The 20,815-nt window shown below is 48.2% G+C and overlaps 1 protein-coding gene across 1 annotated transcript in view; it reads left to right on the forward strand.

Moving 5' to 3' along the window:
- Positions 1–20,815, forward strand: part of LOC309554525 (uncharacterized protein) — a gene marked incomplete at its 3' end in the record, with an annotated part of 67,813 nt that overhangs the window by 15,068 nt on the left and 31,930 nt on the right. The gene's annotated exons all lie outside the window — the stretch shown is intronic.

Here is a 20,815-nt window from a genome sequence, read left to right on the forward strand (position 1 = left end):
TAACACAACTAGTGGATGATCCCCTCCGAGGCTGCCTCTGTGGCTGTGCCCCCGACTCGACTTCCTTCCTCCCCAGCAAAAAAAATAAAAAATTGTCAGGGGGCAGTGGGCCGCATTGCCTGCGGTTCTGGGCCACATGCGGCCCCTGGCTTTAAGCCAAAGGGTCCTTCGCATGCTTATCAAAAGGTAATCGATCCAGAATATTAAACTTATAATATCCATCAACCCACCAACACAATAGAACAGGGCTATGGGCATGACCTCCATCTGTTGGAGGACAGAGGGATCGGTTAGGATAGATCTAGGATCCTGAGATATATCCTTGGACCAAACGACAAAGGTCTGACAGAGGGACATTGTAGCAATATCCAGTAACAGGGCAAAGCCTGTGAGAGAGAATAAGGCCTTGGAAAGGGCTTCTAGCCTGTTGGTGACCACATCTTTAAACTCAGGAATGTTTCGAACAGGAACAGTCTTGGTAAGGCAGGAAACAGTCAAATCCACTATGGGGATAGCCCACTATTTAAGGAACCCCTCCTCAATTGAATAAAACACTTGAGAAGAGTAAAGCTGGCCATACAGTGCATTGCGAAAGTATTTGGCCCCCTTGAACTTTTCAACCTTTTGCCACATTTCAGGCTTCAAACATAAAGATATAAAACTGTAATTTTTTGTGAAGAATCAACAACAAGTGGGACACAATCATGAAGTGGAACGAAATTTATTGGATATTTGAAACTTTTTTAACAAATAAAAAACTGAAAAATTGGGCGTGCAAAATTATTCAGCCCCCTTAAGTTAATACTTTGTAGCGCCACCTTTTGCTGCGATTACAGCTGTAAGTCACTTGGGGTATGTCTCTATCAGTTTTGCACATCAAGAGACTGACATTTTTGCCCATTCCTCCTTGCAAAACAGCTCAAAGTCAGTGAGGTTGGATGGAGAGCGTTTGTGAACAGCAGTTTTCAGTTCTTTCCACAGATTCTCGATTGGATTCAGGTCTGGACTTTGACTTGGCCATTCTAACACCTGGATATGTTTATTTGTGAACCATTCCATTGTAGATTTTGCTTTATGTTTTGGATCATTGTCTTGTTGGAAGACAAAACTCCGTCCCAGTCTCAGGTCTTTTGCAGACTCCATCAGGTTTTCTTCCAGAATGGTCCTGTATTTGGCTCCATCCATCTTCCCATCAATTTTAACCATCTTCCCTGTCCCTGCTGAAGAAAAGCAGGCCCAAACCATGATGCTGCCACCACCATGTTTGACAATGGGGATGGTGTGTTCAGGGTGATGAGCTGTGTTGCTTTTACGCCAAACATAACGTTTTGCATTGTTGCCAAAAAGTTCGATTTTGGTTTCATCTGACCAGAGCACCTTCTTCCACATGTTTGGTGTGTCTCCCAGGTGGCTTGTGGCAAACTTTAAATGACACTTTTATGGATATCTTTAAGAAATGGTTTTCTTCTTGCCACTCTTCCATGAAGGCCAGATTTGTGCAGTATACGACTGATTGTTGTCCTAGGGACAGAGTCTCCCACCTCAGCTGTAGATCTCTGCAGTTCATCCAGAGTGATCATGGGCCTCTTGGCTGCATCTCTGATCAGTCTTCTCCTTGTATGAGCTGAAAGTTTAGAGGGACGGCCAGGTCTTCGTAGATTTGCAGTGGTCTGATACTCCTTCCATTTCAATATTATCGCTTGCACAGTGCTCCTTGGGATGTTTAAAAGCTTGGGAAATCTTTTTGTATCCAAATCCGGCTTTAAACTTCTCCACAACAGTATCTCGGACCTGCCTGGTGTGTTCCTTGTTCTTCATGATGCTCTCTGCACTTTAAACGGACCACTGAGACTATCACAGTGCAGGTGCATTTATACGGAGACTTGATTACACACAGGTGGATTCTATTTATCATCATTAATCATTTAGGTCAACATTGGATCATTCAGAGATCCTCACTGAACTTCTGGAGAGAGTTTGCTGCACTGAAAATAAAGGGGCTGAATAATTGTGCACGCCCAATTTTTCAGTTTTTTATTTATTAACAAAGTTTGAAATATCCAATAAATTTCGTTCCACTTCATGATTGTGTCCCACTTGTTGTTGATTCTTCGCAAAAAAGTACAGTTTTATATCTTTATGTTTGAAGCCTGAAATGTGGCAAAAGGTCAAAAAGTTCAAGGGGGCCGAATACTTTCGCAATGCACTGTACATCAATCATTTTTTTTTTGTTCAGCCAAGAGGCTGAACTAACAGATTCTTCCATTTACATAAATGACGAGGATGGGTGAATCACCCCCCCCCCCCCCCCCAGGTCTAGGAGATTAGGAGGAGACGCATTAAAGGCTGGCTCTGCTTCTTCCTCATTACAGACTTCAAGGCTTTGCCTAAGATTTGCTGATTTGAAACTGCAAAATGATTCTCAAAAGTGAAAGACAATCCCAAATTAGAGTGGAACGAGAACGCTAGTTCTGGTGACTACCAGGCATTTTGCTCACTTTGGAGAGATTTCCTCCCAATTCTCATTGTGACTACGGGACAGGAAGTGAAGGGAAATCTCATCAATAGGACACAGATGGCAACAAAAAAACTTGACAGAGGTTATAACCCTCCATTACTTTATATAAAATGAAAAAAGAAGAAAAAAAGTTCTACATACAGAAAATGTGTATTAAAAACGTGAATTGTTTGTATTTCTCATAGCAACCAATCAGCTTATTTTCTCACTTGTACCAAGAGCATGAAAGGGAAAATCTTACTGGACACTATGGAGGCAATTCTTTGTTCACTTAGTACATACGGCTCTTTATGAATAAGGAACTTTATTTTCAACTGTGTGACTACAATTGTGAAATCTCATTGTACTGAAAATACAATAAGGATTCTTATCCTAATGTTTTAGCTTTTTGAATTGAACCTTTTGGAAGATCTTAGCAGTAATCAGTGTCTATTCACATAGCATTTACTCAGCAGTGTTTTCCTGGGAAATATTGATGGATTTTACAGATTCTAGGTCTATAGAGTGTGCACATCTTTGGCTTATTTGTAACAGCTGTTTCTTTTTACATCTCCTATTGGAGCGCATATACAAAGCCTTTCCAAGTGGGGCACAATGGGATATTCCAGAGAAGTGTCAGCCCCCTTGCACACAGCAGTGACCCCCTGTCTTGCACATCTATCCAGTTGTTACATGACTCTATAGAGTTTGGGATGCATATACTAAGGTAGGTGATCATTACTTTACTAGGAAAGGTCAGATAATTCTTCCACAACTATTCTCCCAGGAGCTAGGAACAATTTAGCCTAATAACCTCTTAAGTTTCCTTTTTCATCAGTGGAGAACCTCTGAGTTCAGCTGCAAAGGTTGGTGTACATTGCATTTACTGGAGCAAAGGAAAAGCCAGGCTATTGTCCACAGCAATCCGTCAGTCTTCATTTTATAACCTCCACTGGAAAATGACAGCTGCAGAATGATAGTCTATTATTTGCTAGCATTCTCTGTTGTTAGGATGCAGGCGGCTATTGCTGGATGCAGGCGGCTATTGGGAGGAGGCAGGCGCTTATTGCAAGAATGCAGGCGGCTATTGCAAGAATGCAGGCGGCTATTGCTGGATGCAGGCGGCTATTGCAAGAATGCAGGCGGCTATTGCTGGATGCAGGCGGCTATTGCAAGAATGCAGGCGGCTATTGCTGGATGCAGGCGGCTATTGCAAGAATGCAGGCGGCTATTGCAAGGATGCAGGCAGCTATTGCTGGATGCAGGCGGCTATTGCAAGGATGCAGGCGGCTACTGCAAGGATGCAGATGGCTATTGGGAGGAGGCAGGTGGCTATTTCTTGAACAAAGGCAGCTACTGCGAGGATATAGCAAGCTATTGCTACAACGCAGGTGGCAATTGCTAGAACGCAGGTAGCTATTGCTAGTACGCGGGTTGCTCCTGCTGGATGCTGGTGGCTATTGCTAAGACACAGACAGCTATTGCTAGGGCGCATGTGACTGTTGCTAGATGCAGGCGGCTATTGCAGGATGCTGGTGGCTATTGCTAAGACAAAGGCAGTTATTGCTAGGATGCTGGTGGCTATTGCTAGGATGCAGATGACTATTGCTAGGATGCAGATGACTATTGCTAGGATGCAGGTGACTATTGCTAGGATGCAGGTGGCTATTGCTAGGATGCAGATGACTATTGCTAGGATGCAGATGACTATTGCTAGGATGCAGATGACTATTGCTAGGATGCAGATGACTATTGCTAGGATGCAGGTGACTATTGCTAGGATGCAGGTGGCTATTGCTAGGATGCAGATGACTATTGCTAGGATGCAGGTGACTATTGCTAGGATGCAGATGACTATTGCTAGGATGCAGATGACTATTGCTAGGATGCAGATGACTATTGCTAGGATGCAGGTGACTATTGCTAGGATGCAGATGACTATTGCTAGGATGCAGATGACTATTGCTAGGATGCAGGTGACTATTGCTAGGATGTAGGTGGCTATTGCTAGGATGCAGATGACTATTGCTAGGATGCAGGTGGCTATTGCTAGGATGCAGGTGGCTATTGCTAGGATGCAGATGACTATTGCTAGGATGCAGATGACTATTGCTAGGATGCAGGTGGCTATTGCTAGGATGCAGATGACTATTGCTAGGATGCAGGTGGCTATTGCTAGGATGCAGATGACTATTGCTAGGATGCAGGTGGCTATTGCTAGGATGCAGATGACTATTGCTAGGATGCAGGTGACTATTGCTAGGATGCAGGCACTATGGCTACAACACAGGCAGCTGTTGCGAAGATGCAGGAGGCTGTTTCTAGTACGCAGGTGGCTATTGCTGGATGTAGCCAGCTATTGCTAGAATGCATGTGGCTATTGCTAGAATGCAGATGGCTATTGCAAGGATGCAGGCAGCTATTGCTAGGATGTAGACAGCTATTGGGAGGAGGCAGGTGGCTATTGCTTGAACAAAGGCAGCTACTGTGACGATACAGCTGGCTATTGCTAAAACGCAGGTGGCAATTGCTAGAATGCAGCTAGCTATTGCTAGGATGCAGGCGGCTATTGTTAGGGCGCAGGTGACTATTGCAAGATGCAGGCGGCTATTGCAAGGACGCAGACGCTATGGCTACAACACAGGCAGCTGTTGCGAAGATGCACGCAGCTAATGCTAGATGCAGGAGGCTATTTCTAGGACTCAGGTGGCTATTGCAGGATGCAGGTAACTATTACTAGGGCTCAGATGACCATTGCTAGGAGGCAGATGACTATTGCTAGGAGGTAGGTGGCCATTGCTAGGATGCAGAGGACTATTGCTAGGATGCAGATGACTATTTTTAGGAGGTAGGTGGCCATTGCTAGGATGCAGATGACTATTGCTAGGATGCAAATGACTATTGCTAGGAGGCAGATGACTGTTGCTAGGACGCAGATGACTATTGCTAGGACGCAGATGACTATTGCTAGGATGCAGATGACTATTGCTAGGACGCAGATGACTATTGCTAGGATGCAGATGACTATTGCTAGGACGCAGATGACTATTGCCAGGATGCAGGTGACTATTGCTAGGATGCAGGTGACTATTGCTAGGACGCAGGTGACTATTGCTAGGATGCAGATGACTATTGCTAGGATGCAGGTGACTATTGCTAGGATGCAGATGACTATTTTTAGGAGGTAGGTGGCCATTGCTAGGATGCAGATGACTATTGCTAGGATGCAGATGACTATTTTTAGGAGGTAGGTGGCCATTGCTAGGATGCAGGTGACTATTGCTAGGATGCAGATGACTATTGCTAGGATGCAAATGACTATTGCTAGGAGGCAGATGACTGTTGCTAGGACGCAGATGACTATTGCTAGGACGCAGATGACTATTGCTAGGACGCAGATGACTATTGCTAGGATGCAGATGACTATTTTTAGGAGGTAGGTGGCCATTGCTAGGATGCAGATGACTATTGCTAGGATGCAGATGACTATTTTTAGGAGGTAGGTGGCCATTGCTAGGATGCAGGTGACTATTGCTAGGATGCAGATGACTATTGCTAGGATGCAAATGACTATTGCTAGGAGGCAGATGACTGTTGCTAGGACGCAGATGACTATTGCTAGGACGCAGATGACTATTGCTAGGACGCAGATGACTATTGCTAGGATGCAGGTGACTATTGCTAGGACGCAGATGACTATTGCTAGGATGCAGATGACTATTGCTAGGACGCAGATGACTATTGCCAGGATGCAGGTGACTATTGCTAGGATGCAGATGACTATTGCTAGGATGCAGGTGGCTATTGCTAGGATGCAGATGACTATTGCTAGGATGCAGGTGACTATTGCTAGGACGCAGGTGACTATTGCTAGGACGCAGGTGACTATTGCTAGGATGCAAATGACTATTGCTAGGATGCAGGTGGCTATTGCTAGGATGCAGGTGACTATTGCTAGGATGCAGATGACTATTGCTAGGATGCAGGTGGCTATTGCTAGGATGCAGGTGACTATTGCTAGGATGCAGGTGACTATTGCTAGGATGCAGGTGGCTATTGCTAGGATGCAGGTGACTATTTCTAGGATGCAGGTGACTATTGCTAGGATGCAGATGACTATTGCTAGGATGCAGGTGACTATTGCTAGGATGCAGATGACTATTGCTAGGACACAGGTAGCTATTGCTAGGACGCAGGTGACTATTGCTGGATGCAGGTAAATATTACTAGGGCTCAGCTGACTATTGCTAGGATGCTATGGCTACAACTGAGGCAGCTGTTGCGAAGATGCAGCCAGCTATTGCTAGGACTCAGGTGACCATTGCTCAGACGCAGATGGCTATCGCTAGGATGCAGATGGTTATGGCGGCTGTTGCTAGGATGCAGGCAGCTTTTGTTAGAATGCAGGAGGTCAGTGCCAGGACCCAGTCAGCTTTTCTACTCCAACAAATCACATGCGTATGTGTAAAATACGGTCCATACGCAGAACCATGGACACAAATCTGAATGAAGAGAATTCATTAACAGACCAAGTGTTACTCTCTGTTTATTGTGATAGAAATGTCACATCCCGGGGCACCGCCATTCCTCCCACAACTCACATTTCACTTTTTGGTGGATGTTTTCATGTTGAGTTTCTCATGGGCTGTGGGGGAAAAAGCAGCCATTACAGAAGCTATTACATCCTCTAAACTGGCTTTCTGCCAAGGCCAATATCAGGTCTCCCTGTCGCTGAAGGGTTTTTAATTGACTTCATATTGAAAGTATGCAACAGGAGGAGTGAGACTTTGCACAGGCAGGAGGAGTGAGACCATTCACAATTCTCTTGAACTGTCCAATATTTGGGATGTTTTATTTGCAGTTCTATCCAGTTGTTGCTCTCTATGGGGGTTGGGATGCCCATACTAAGGTAGGTGATCATTACTTTACTAGGAAAGGTCAGATAATTCTTCCATATCTATTCTCCCAGGAGGGATGAACATTTTTTTTCCTAGCGACCTCTTTAGTTTTCTTTTTCACCAGTTATTCTATCCCTGTGGGGTTTTTACTCTATGTATGAAATAATGCAACAGGAAGAGTGAGACTTTGCACACTGCAGCAGGAGGGGTGAGACTTTGCATTCTGCAGCAGGAAGAGTGAGACTTTGCATTCTGCAGCAGGAGGGGTGAGACTTTGCATTCTGCAGCAGGAGTAATATAGTCACTGCTGTAAGGCTGGGTTCACACCCGCACAATGTGTCACTGCGTGGTTGTTGCGGTGCTCTTTGTACCCTGTGTTGCAGGGGACACCCCATTGGATAGGTTGCTTACAGCATCCAATATACATCAGAGAAGTGCGTTCCCTTGTTTTATTGTTACTTTGTTGCCATTGGCTTTGGCTGTGATTTCTCCCACCATAGCCGGGTAGAGCGGGGTGTCATTAGGAATGAATGGCTGTGATGTCACACCTTCCAGTGTCACATCGGTGTGACTTTGTTCACACTTGTACCATGGAGGAACGCACGCAGGATTGGACGCATTCCCCCAGACGCACTCCTGACCCCAGCACACTGCGCTAAATCACACGCCAGATCCCATGGTAACGAATTACTATTCGCTTGCTGCGCTGTGATGTAAAAAAGAAAGCTGTTGGCTCTTCCTTTGTGCATCACTGCACCTTCATAGGTGGGAATGGAGACTTCCATCCTCTGATCCTCTGGATCTTTGCCAAGGCCAATGTCAGCTCTCACTGTCCCTGCAGGATTCTTTTATGGACTCCATGTTTGAGAGAATGCAGCAGGAGGGGTGAGACTTTGCATATTGCTGCAGGAAAAGACATTGCATACTTTAGAAAGAAGAGTGAGACTTTGCATCCTTCAGCAGGAGGAGTGAGACTTTGTATAATACAGCAGAAGGGGTGAGACTCTGCATATTGCAGCAGGAGAAAACTTTGCATACTTTAGAAAGAGGAGTGAGACTCTGCATAGTGCAGCAGAAGGGGTGAGACTTTGCATAGTGCAGGAGACTTTGTATAATACAGCAGTAGGAGTGAGACCACTGTGGGTCAGTAGATGGGATGCTGGGATCTCAGGATTGGTGGAGGAGTTGATGATGGGGGTTGTCTCCCTCCCTGTGTATGAATGTAATGAGAGGGTGCCCAGTTGTCCCCCTCCCCTCCCCCCAGTCTAGGTGTCATCCTCCCCAATAATGTACACAGAGTGGACTGTCAGTGGTGTAGGGGGGGGGGGGGGGGGAGGAGGAGAAGGGAAGGGGGGGGGGAGGGGGTTGCCGGCACATCACACTCCTCAGTCCCAGGATAGGAGCGGTGGAGGTGTGTGCGGGGTGCAGGAGGAGAACGGCCGGGCCCCGGGGCCCCTGAGCTGTGACAGGAGCCGGAGAGCGGAGAGAGGTGAGGGGGGAGGGGAGGGCTCCGGTCCTCGGGGTGTCACAGGGACACAGGGAGGACACTGGGTACAGGAGAGACCCGCACAGGACCCGCCCACTTCATCTCCGCCCCGCCCACACAACTGTCACCCAAGCCCCGCCTTCCTATGGGTGTCAGGGATGTAGAGGGATCCCCGGGGATGGCAGTCATTATTATGTGACATGACTGGGAGTGTATGGAGGAGGATGGGGGATGGGCTGTGATTATCGGAGTCATTCATTCAATCTCGCTGTGATTTCTGTATTTCTTCCACATCTGTGCGGTGATCTCAGTGTGAGACTTCCCCGTAATACAGACCTGAGACTCTTCCCTGTGCAGGGGGACTGGTCTTGTCTCCGCCCCCTCCTGTACTTGTCTCCGCCCCTCCTGTACTAGTCTCCGCCCCCTCTTGTACTTGTCTCCGCCCCTCCTGTACTAGTCTCCGCCCCCTCCTGTACTAGTCTCCGCCCCCTCCTGTACTAGTCTCCGCCCCCTCCTGTACTAGTCTGCCTGTAGTAGGTATCTTGCACCTGGCTGTAGTAGCTAGCCTATAGTAGGTATCCACCTCCCTGTTGTAGTAGCTAGCCTGTAGTATGTATATTCTCCCAGCTGTAGTAGGCTACCTGTAGTAGGAATCCTCACTCCAGTTTAATAGACTGCCTGTAGTAAATATCTGCCTCCTGCCTGTAGTAGCTAACCTGAAATAGGTATCTGCCCCCTGTCTGTAGTAGTCTGCCTGTAGTAGTCTTCCTGTAGTAGTCTTCCTGTAGTAGGTATCTTCCCCCGGCTGTAGTAGTCTGCCTGTAGTAGGTATCTTCCCCCGGCTGTAGTAGTCTGCCTGTAGTAGTCTTCCTGTAGTAGTCTTCCTGTAGTAGGTATCTTCCCCCGACTGTAGTAGTCTGCCTGTAGTAGTCTTCCTGTAGTAGGTATCTTCCCCCGGCTGTAGTAGTCTGCCTGTAGTGGGTATCATCCCCTGCCTGTAGTAGTCTGCCTGTAGTAGGTATCTGTCTCCCTGCCTGTAGTAGTCTGCCTGTAGTAGTCTGCCTGTAGTAGTCTGCCTGTAGTAGTCTGCCTGTAGTAGGTATCTTCCCCCGGCTGTAGTAGTCTGCCTGTAGTAGTCTTCCTGTAGTAGGTATCTTCCCCCGACTGTAGTAGTCTTCCTGTAGTAGTCTTCCTGTAGTAGTCTGCCTGTAGTAGGTATCTTCCCCCTGCCTGTAGTAGTCTGCCTGTAGTAGGTATCTGTCTCCCTGCCTGTAGTAGTCTGCCTGTAGTAGTCTGCCTGTAGTAGTCTGCCTGTAGTAGGTATCTTCTCCCAGCTGTAGTAGTCTGCCTGTAGTAGTCTGCCTGTAGTAGTCTGCCTATAGTAGTCTGCCTGTAGTAGGTATCTTCCCCCGGCTGTAGTAGTCTGCCTGTAGTAGTCTTCCTGTAGTGGGTATCTTCCCCCGACTGTAGTAGTCTTCCTGTAGTAGTCTTCCTGTAGTAGTCTGCCTGTAGTAGGTATCTTCCCCCGACTGTAGTAGTCTGCCTGTAGTAGTCTTCCTGTAGTAGTCTGCCTGTAGTAGGTATCTTCCCCCGGCTGTAGTAGTCTGCCTGTAGTAGGTATCTTCCCCTCGACTGTAGTAGTCTTCCTGTAGTAGTCTGCCTGTAGTAGGTATCTTCCCCCGACTGTAGTAGTCTGCCTGTAGTAGTCTTCCTGTAGTAGTTTGCCTGTAGTAGGTATCTTCCCCCGGCTGTAGTAGTCTGCCTGTAGTAGTCTGCCTGTAGTAGGTATCTTCCCCCGGCTGTAGTAGTCTGCCTGTAGTAGTCTGCCTGTAGTGGGTATCATCCCCTGCCTGTAGTAGTCTGCCTGTAGTAGGTATCTGTCTCCCTGCCTGTAGTAGTCTGCCTGTAGTAGGTATCTTCCCCCTGCCTGTAGTAGTCTGCCTGTAGTAGGTATCTGTCTCCCTGCCTGTAGTAGTCTGCCTGTAGTAGTCTGCCTGTAGTAGGTATCTTCTCCCGCCTATAGTAGTCTGCCTGTAGTAGGTATCTTCCCCCGGCTGTAGTAGTCTGCCTGTAGTAGTCTTCCTGTAGTGGGTATCTTCCCCTGACTGTAGTAGTCTTCCTGTAGTAGTCTTCCTGTAGTAGTCTGCCTGTAGTAGGTATCTTCCCCCGACTGTAGTAGTCTGCCTGTAGTAGTCTTCCTGTAGTAGTCTGCCTGTAGTAGGTATCTTCCCCCGGCTGTAGTAGTCTGCCTGTAGTAGGTATCTTCCCCTCGACTGTAGTAGTCTTCCTGTAGTAGTCTGCCTGTAGTAGGTATCTTCCCCCGACTGTAGTAGTCTGCCTGTAGTAGTTTGCCTGTAGTAGGTATCTTCCCCCGGCTGTAGTAGTCTGCCTGTAGTAGTCTGCCTGTAGTAGGTATCTTCCCCCGGCTGTAGTAGTCTGCCTGTAGTAGTCTGCCTGTAGTGGGTATCATCCCCTGCCTGTAGTAGTCTGCCTGTAGTAGGTATCTGTCTCCCTGCCTGTAGTAGTCTGCCTGTAGTAGGTATCTTCCCCCTGCCTGTAGTAGTCTGCCTGTAGTAGGTATCTGTCTCCCTGCCTGTAGTAGTCTGCCTGTAGTAGTCTGCCTGTAGTAGTCTGCCTGTAGTAGGTATCTTCTCCCGCCTATAGTAGTCTGCCTGTAGTAGGTATCTTCCCCCGGCTGTAGTAGTCTGCCTGTAGTAGTCTTCCTGTAGTGGGTATCTTCCCCCGACTGTAGTAGTCTTCCTGTAGTAGTCTGCCTGTAGTAGGTATCTTCCCCCGACTGTAGTAGTCTGCCTGTAGTAGTCTTCCTGTAGTAGTCTGCCTGTAGTAGGTATCTTCCCCCGGCTGTAGTAGTCTGCCTGTAGTAGTCTGCCTGTAGTAGTCTGCCTGTAGTGGGTATCATCCCCTGCCTGTAGTAGTCTGCCTGTAGTAGTCTGCCTGTAGTGGGTATCATCCCCTGTCTGTAGTAGTCTGCCTGTAGTAGGTATCTTCTCCCGCCTATAGTAGTCTGCCTGTAGTATGTATCTTCCCCCAGCCTGTAGTAGTCTTCCAGTAGTAGGTATCTTCCCCCTGCCTGTAGTAGTCTGCCTGTAGTGGGTATCATCCCCTGCCTGTAGTAGTCTTCCTCTAGTAGGTATCTTCCCCCAGCTGTAGTAGTCTTCCAGTAGTAGGTATCTTCCCCCTGCCTGTAGTATTCTGCCTGTAGTATTCTGCCTGTAGTAGTCTGCCTGTAGTAGTCTGCCTGTAGTAGGTATCTTCCCCCTGCTAACTTATTGGGTCCCTCCTGCAGCTCTTCCCTCTGTACAGTTGATGTACAGCACAGATTGGATGTCACTGCTACTTTTGTTGGTAATATCTGGGCTTGTGAAGGCGTTTCATACACACTATGGTGTATGTTTATGAAACGGAGAGTTTTTTTCTCAGTTCACTTCTCAGCAATTCTCAGAGGAAAATTATCTCTGCACTCTGTTTATGAAGCGGAGAACTTCACTTCTCACAGGGAGAACAGAGGAGAAGTTTTTCCTCTGAAAACAGCTGAGACTTGTGTAGAAGTGAGTGGGTCGCCTGTAATCTGGTGCATTTTCCCTGATGTTTTAACATCAGGAGAAATTAAATGATTTAATGTGGGCCTAGCTGGTGTTTGCTAACTGTCGGGGGGTTGCTCTCACTGGATGAAGACAGAGATCCGTGTTCCTTCTTAGCAGGAACACAAGAGCTCCATCTTCTCCCCTGTCAGAACAGCGATCTGCCTTACTTTCATAGGCGGATTGCTGTTCTGCCTCTCTGGGGAACGATCACAGGTGACCAGTGCACAAAGCAAAGTCCATGAAGACATGGATGAGTGAGTTTGGGGCGGAGGAACTTGCCTAGCCTGCACAGAGTCCTGACCTCAACCCAAAAGAACACCTTTGGGATGAATTAGAGTGGAGAGTGCAAGCCAGACCTTCCCGTCCAACATCAGTGCCTGACCTCACAAATGCACTTCTGGAAGAATGGTCAAACATTCCCATAGACACACTCCTAAACCTTATGGACAGCCTTCCCAGAAGGCTGTTATAGTTGTAAAGAGTGGGCCACTACCGAGGAGGTGGTTGAGGTCTTTTGTCAGTTTTATGCAGAGCTATACCAATCAAAGTTTGAGGGTGAGCCATCCGCCATCTGCCATGTCTTCCCCTCCCCCAACTGGGTAGACAGGATAGAATGTCCCCCAATGCTCCTCTTACTATGGATGAACTCAGGGCCGGTGCAAGGATTTTTGGCACCCTAGGCAAAATAAAAATTGCCGCCCCCCCCCCCCCCCCCAAAGCACAAAAAGCCATAATGTAAAATAAAGTGCAAATTTTAATAGTTTAATACAAAACATTCTGAAAGTGCAATACAACATATAGTTTTTAAGAGAAAAATACACGCCACACATTTTTACTGCGGGTCTGCGACAGGCTGGCCCTCAAGCGCAAAACGGCGTAGACCTACGACGGTCGCTCACCTGCAGCTATGAGCTGTGAGCGCCTGTAGTCCCGGTTCACATTTGTGCGATGCGGGAATTCTGCGAATATGCAGCGTGATCCCGCATCACATCCGCACCCCTGGCAGTACACACTGCCATATGCGATACGCAGGGGGGGGTGTCAATTAAAAGTTAATGACACCCCCAGATCAGATTGCATCTCGCAGTGCAAACTGCATGGCTGATTTTGCACCGCACAGAGATCGCATGTAATGAAGGAGCAGTGCGCTCCGAATTACATGCGATCTCTGTGATCGCACAAATGTGAACCGGTCCTAAGTGCCGGTTCACATTATTGCGGCTGTGGTGATCGCATGTAATATCGGAGCGCACTGCTCCTTCATTACATGCGATCTCTGTGCGGTGCGAGTTTAGCCATACACTTTATATGGCTAAATTCGCACTGCACCCGCAGCAAAGACGCACAGGACCCTTTTTTTTCAGCCGCATCAGGATCGGATCGCACAGTGGTTCACACTTGTGCGATCCAATTCTGTGCTAACTGTAAGGTCTGGTTCACACTTATGCGATGCGGGAAGGCTGCGAATATGCAGCGTGTTCCCGCATCGCAAACACACCCCTGGCAGTTCACACTGCCATATGCGATATGCTGGGGGTGTCAATGAAATGTTAACGACACCCCCAGTTTGATCGCATATCGCAGTGCGATCTTGCAGTTCGCACAGGATCGGATCGCACAAGTGTGAACCACCATGCGATCCGATCCTGATGCGGCTGAAAAAGGGTCCTGTGTGTCTTTGCTGCGGGTGCAGTGCGAATTTAGCCATATAAAGTGTATGGCTGAATTCGCACTGCACACCCGATCGCATGTAATGAAGGAGCAGTGCGCTCCGATATTACATGCGATCGCCGCAGCCGCACATATGTGAACCGGGACTAAAGATCGCACTGCGATATGCAATCACACTGGGGGTGTCGTTAAAATTTCATTGACACCCCCTGTGTATCACATATGGCAGTGTGAACTGCCAGGGGTGCGTTTGCGATGCGGGAATAGGCTGCGAATTCGCAGCCTTCCCGCATCGCATAAGTGTGAACCGGACCTTAGGCAGAATACAATAGGGAGCCGAGCACAAGACAAGAGAAGTAGAGAAGATTTTTTAAAACAGCCACAATAAAACAATTATACTCCATCCCAAGGATAAATGTAATGTTACCCCTCCCTCACCTCACTGAATATAGCAATTTAAAATGCACATTTTCACTCACGTTTTATGCGTGTTCAAAATGGCACCAGGTGGTCGGACAGGTCCTCTTCTCCTGGATGGATCTTCTTCCTTCTCTATCTTCCTGGATCTGGGGGTCTGGCCGGGGGCGGGGACTGGACTGGTCCTTCTTGCACTATTGCATCTGAATCTGCTGCTCCTCTGATTCAAAATGTGTCCTTCCCGCTCTGCGCCCGCCCGCTCTCCTCCCCCCGCCCGCCCTCTCTCCTCCACGGCTCCCCCCGCTCTCCTCTCCGGCTCCCGGGCCTCCCCCCCGCCCGCCCGACGTCATTGGCAGGGCAGGGGGAACCTCCACAGCTCCACTGCAGTGATGCAAAGACGCGCGGCGCTGCCTGTCACAGTCTCTGTGTGAGTGTCACACAGAGAAAGAGAGAGAGAGACATGATGATTGATTTGAGCCGCCGAGGGTGCCGCCGCCCGCCGAGGCCGAGCCGATCGTACTGTTAAGCAGCACAGCAGCAAGAGGGGCGCCGGCATACAGTCATTGCGGACAGGACAGACAGTGCAACTTGGTGCAACAAGTAGAATGCTGGCGCCCCCCTGCTGAGTGGCGCCCTAGGCGACTGCCTGGGTCGCCTTACAGGTAGCGCCGGCCCTGGATGAACTTACTGACGCTGTGGCACAAGCTCCCAATAATAAAGCACCGGGTGTGGACGGCCTCCCAGCTGAGGAGTATGTAAAATATGGTAAGGCCATTGTGCCTGCTCTCCTGTCAACCATGCAGGACATTATGCGTACGGGTATATATATATACCGGACTCGACGAGGGAAGCCATTGTTATAGTACTACCAGGGCTGCCATCAGGGGGGGGACAGGTCATACACATGTAGGGGGCCCAGACATACCAAGGGGCCCAGCCATCCAGGCCCCAACCAATGAGACCAAGTGGTTGCTGCTGTAGTAACTAGCAATTGCTAGAGCAGGGCAGCCACAGAGTGAGCCAATGCAGCCTTGCTCAACTCTTTGCTGAATATATGGGTCTGTCTCTTTGCTGGATTGGGATGTCTCTTTGCTGTATTGGGCTGTCTCATTTCTGAATTGGGATGCCTCATTGCTGGGTTGGGATGTCTCTTTTCTGAATTGGGATGTCTCATTGCTGGATTGGGATGTCTCTTTGCTGTATTGGGCTGTCTCATTTCTGAATTGGGATGCCTCATTGCTGGGTTGGGATGTCTCTTTTCTGAATTGGGATGCCTCATTGCTGGATTGGGATGTCTCTTTGCTGTATTGGTCTGTCTCATTTCTGAATTGGGATGCCTCATTGCTCGGTTGGGATGTCTCTTTTCTGAATTGGGATGTCTCATTTCTGGGTTGGGATGTCTCTTTGCAGAATATACGGGGGTCTTCTCTTTTCTGGATTGGGATGTATCTTTGCTGGATTGGTCATCGTTTTGCTGATTATATGGGGATGCCTCTTTGCTGAATTGGATTTATTTTCATAATAAGTTGTAAGAGTGTTAAAATAAAAGTGGATGAACTGAAGAATTAGGTAGGATCACCAGTGGGCGGATCCAGTGGGACGGCCATTGGACGGGCCCTGGGGGGGCCCAGGCCTAAAGCTGTGTGGGGCCTAAAAATTTTCTGATGGCTGCCCTGAGTACTACCCACACCGGGGAAGGATCCACTCTTCCGTGACTCATACAGGCCTATTTCTCTCCTGACTACTGACATAAAACTTCTTGCACGTGTACGTGCAAATAGGCTATCCAAGGTTATTAGGAAACAAATATATCCTGATCAATCGGGGATTATCCCAGGGAGATCCCCTGCTCTTAACATTTTCCTTCATTTAAAAATCCCTGTAGATAACCCGGGTAACAGAGCTTTTTTTTCATTGGACGCAGCCAAAGCGTTTGACAGTGTGGAATGGCCCTATCTAAGTGCTGTCACGGTTTGGTCTGGGGATGGCTTTATTGGATGGATACGGGCATTGTACTCAGCGCCGCGCGCACAGATCAGGGTGAATGGGACACTGTCTTCCCCACTCCCCCTGTATCAGGGAACCCGGCATGGCTGTCCCCTGTCTCCCCTGTTATTCGCTCTGGCGATTGAGCCATTAGCGGCCCTTATTAGGAGCAACCCGGACAGGGGCTGACTGGCAACTTTTGGCCCAGGGGGCAAATACAAACCAGAGGTCCATGGTGCAGGGACTCAGCCCCCCTCCCACTCTCCCTGGCCTTCTCCTGAGCCTGTCCTTGTCTTCAACCCACACTCATTAGGTCAGCGGCAGGGACTTTTTACTTCTTTCACCAGGAATTCTTTAGGCATGTCTGTGGCAGAAGTGGTGCAGCCTTTTTACAGGGCATCAGAGCAGCCCAGGGGGCAATTGCCTCCCTGCCCACTGGCCCAGTCCTCCCCTGAACCCGGAGGTGATAGGATTCCGTAGGGGGGAAGTTGAGGAAAAGATATCCCTGTATGCGGACGACACGCTGCTGTTCCTGGGGGATACTGCCGGCTCCCTGAGTACCCTTATGCAGTTGATAGAAGAATTTCGGGTCATTCTCCGGCTTTACGATTAACTGGGATAAGTCTATTCTAATGCCTTTGGACCCTATGCCTCTTATGTCTTCACCCGTGCTATCCGTGTGCAAGGGGCAGGGGAGACCTGGGGGTGATAGTCTCCCCTGCCCCTTCCCAATACCTTCATCTGAACCTGCTACCTCTCCTAGATAAACAACGTGCTAAGAGTCGCTGAGGAAGGCGTAAAGCCGAAACGCGTCAGCATTTGTCATGTTGTCACCGCTATCCATGTTGGAATAAAGAATTTTACTTGGAAGAAGCCTTTTCGTGTACCGGCTTTATTCACTTAACATAAGAGTCGCTGTTGGTGTAAGCTCCCCCTGTCAGTAGTGGGCAGGGTAAACTTAATAAAAATGATACGGGCACCCCAACTACTGCACATATTTCACAACTCACCTATGTGGTTTCCGCAACGCTGGTTTAGGCGGGTGGAGTCCCAATTTCGGGACCTTATCTGGAAAAGACAGCAACCTAGAATTAAATTGTCCACCCTCCAATTCCCCAAGGATAAGGGTGGCCTGGCGGTCCCTCAGCCCAGGATGTACTTCCTTGCGGCACAGGTTCAACACTTGGTGGGTTGGGGATCCATGTCTTCGATGGACCCTTCGACCACTTTATTGACTCTTACGGATCCCGCCTTATTGGCAGCTTCCCATCTGGAAATGGATCTCCCTGCAATTCCAGGCTAGGCACCCACTGCCATTCTATTGCGGCCAGTGTGGCAAGAATTAAAGACTCTTTCACACACGGTAGGATTTCTTGAATATACCCCTCTATGGGACAATCCATTGTACCCGGAGATAGCTAAATTACGGGATTCCTTGGGGTGGAGGGGCTCGGGTCTAACATATATAGCACAGTTATTTATCAGCAATACATTTAAATCCTATGAACATGAACAGCTTTGCTTAGATTTCAGGCTTCCTCACCAGCACTTTTATAGATACCTGCAGCTGCCACATGCGGTGCAGGCTCAACAGCGCGTATCTCTACTCCGTGAGGCTTACTTGACACAGACTCTGTGATTAAGGCGACGGACAAAAGAAGGCTGATATCTCATCTGTATCAATGGCTTCTCTCATACATGCAGGACCCGGCATCCCTAAGATCTAGAGCAGCATGGATGGAGGATTTGGGTGCTATAGATGGGAAACAATGGGACCAGGCTCTGGAAGTACTCCCTTAGCTCCCTACTATATCCCTTTCCCCTTCACACAAACTTTCTCAACTATTCATTATCCATAGAACGTACCGTACTGTACCGTACCCCGGTACATTTGTTCAAATGGGGCCACTGAGACTCACCTCTCTGCCCGAAATGTAGCCTGCATAGGGGTGATTTTATTCATATGCTGTGGCGGTGTCTGAAGCTGGACAGGTACTGGGCGCAAGTAGTGCGCTGTATATCACAGGTTTCCCAAATAACAGTGCCTACTGACCCACTAGTGTGCCTATTGGGTATACTGGACCCAGAACAATATCAGCTGGGTACCTATACTATGATCCAACGATTACTGTACTTGGCCAGAAAGATGATAGCTAGATATTGGATGAGCCCCACGGTTCCCACAGTTGCACAATGGATAACCCAAGTCAACTCAATTCTGTTGAGAGAACAACTAGCTTACTGCCACGGAAATGCGGTTGGGAAATTCTACGCAGTCTGGCAGGACTGGTTGGATTGCCTGGGCTTAGCTCCATCACAACTACTGATGGGCAGGATCATGCAGACCTAGTCTAGGAAGTTACTACTATCTGGTTTCTGGTGGACTCTTACCTGTCCCCCCCCCCCCTTTCTTTCTCTTTTACCTATCTCCCTTACTTTTCTTTCTCTTCTATTTCCCTCTCTGCTCTAATCTCTATGCTCAAAGTTATGTCTCATTTTACTGTTGGAGGTCATGTGCTTTATTATGCTGAATAAGAGTGGGGCGTGTCTTCTACTCATATTGAGATAGACCTTATGTGGTCTACTGGTTGAACCCTACTAACCTATGCTGTTATTTGCTGATGCATAATATAACATTTGCGAAGTGGGTTCTATTGCACTATATTTACTCCACGGATTGTTTATATACCATAATGTATGACCAGTGCTAATGGATGGTGTATTGCAGGGGTGGGGAACCTTTTTTCTGCCAAGGGCCATTTGGATATTTATAAAATCATTCAGGGGCCGTACAAAATTATCAACTTAAAAATGTGCCTGTTATATTTGGTCAAACATTTAATTAACTCACCCCCTAGTGTAATGGCTGGAACTGGTTCTCTTTGGTGAGGTGTGTGATGTTAGCTGGTATTGATGATGTTGCTACTCACAACTGGTTTTCCAGGTTTGCGTCGGTCAGTCTGAAGCGCAGTCGACTTTATGGTGGTATGTTTTGAAAAGAACTGCTGGCAGGTAATGCTGGTGGGCATAGCTGGCTGGTACTGCTGGTGGGTACTGCTGCCTCTGGCTGGTACTGCTGGCTGGTACTGTGCTGTAGGTACTGCTGGCTGGTACTGTTGTGGGTACTGCTAACTCTGGCTGGTACTGCTGTGAGTACTACTGGCTCTGGCTGGTACTGCTTTGGGTACTGCTGGTTCTGCTGTGGGTACTGCTGACTCTGGCTGGTACTGCTGTGGGTACTGCTGGTTCTGGCTGGTACTGCTGGCTCTGGCTTATACTGCTGTGAGTACTGCTGAATCTGGCTGGTACTGCTGTGAGTACTGCTGGTACTGCTGGCTCTGGCTGGAACTGCTGTGAGTACTGCTGGCTCTGGCTGGTACTGCTGTCTCTGGCTGGTACTGCTGTGAGTACTGATGGCTCTGGCTGGTACTGCTGTCTCTGGCTGGTACTGCTGGTACTGCTGGCTCTGGCTGGTACTGCTGGCTCTGGCTGGTACTGCTGTGTGTGCTGCTGGGGGGAAATGCTGGCTAGCAGCGGTGCCGCGCTGGAGGAAGAGACGATGTTTCCTGTATTGGTCACAGGCAGAGTGCATTTGATATCACTCCGCCTGTGACTCACTCAGACAGTCACAACGGAGCCGGAACTATAAAGGAAGCATTGGCTCCATTCTGACAGATCAGCTGAGAGACACAGACTCAGCTGCACGGGGGGCCGGACCAAATGACTTTGAGGGCCGCATACGGCCCCCGGGACATAGGTTCCCCACCCCTGGTGTATTGACATGCCTCCTACATGTTGTATTTTCACTGTATGTTTTTCTGTTTGTTAATCAATAAACTTTGGATTTAAAAAAACAAAGGGTGGGCCAACTGAATATTGAACCCTACGGACTAAGACTGGGATGCCATTAAAGTTCATGTGCATGTAAAGGCAGGGGTCCCAATACTTTTGACAATATAGTGTATGTGCCGTTAGGGGCTGCATTTGAGGCCCCCTATACCTTGAAAGTTATCGTTCTCTGCGATATTGAATACAGTAAAGTGAAACCTACTTAGTTGCTATGGGTTATTGCTGGTTGCACAGCATTATTTTGTATGTATTTTGTATTACTTTGTATGTAGTACAGTTTTTTTATGCCTCATTTTCTGCTGTACTGCTGACAACAGATCATGCATATTCAATATATGTTCCATATGACTTGACTTGCTCACATTTTCTCCACGTAGTGAAGTTTGTGTGTTGAGGTTTATGTGCT

This window comes from Pelophylax lessonae, assembly GCF_965119305.1.
Source record: "Pelophylax lessonae genome assembly, chromosome: 4".
NCBI classification, from domain to species: Eukaryota; Metazoa; Chordata; class Amphibia; order Anura; family Ranidae; genus Pelophylax; species Pelophylax lessonae.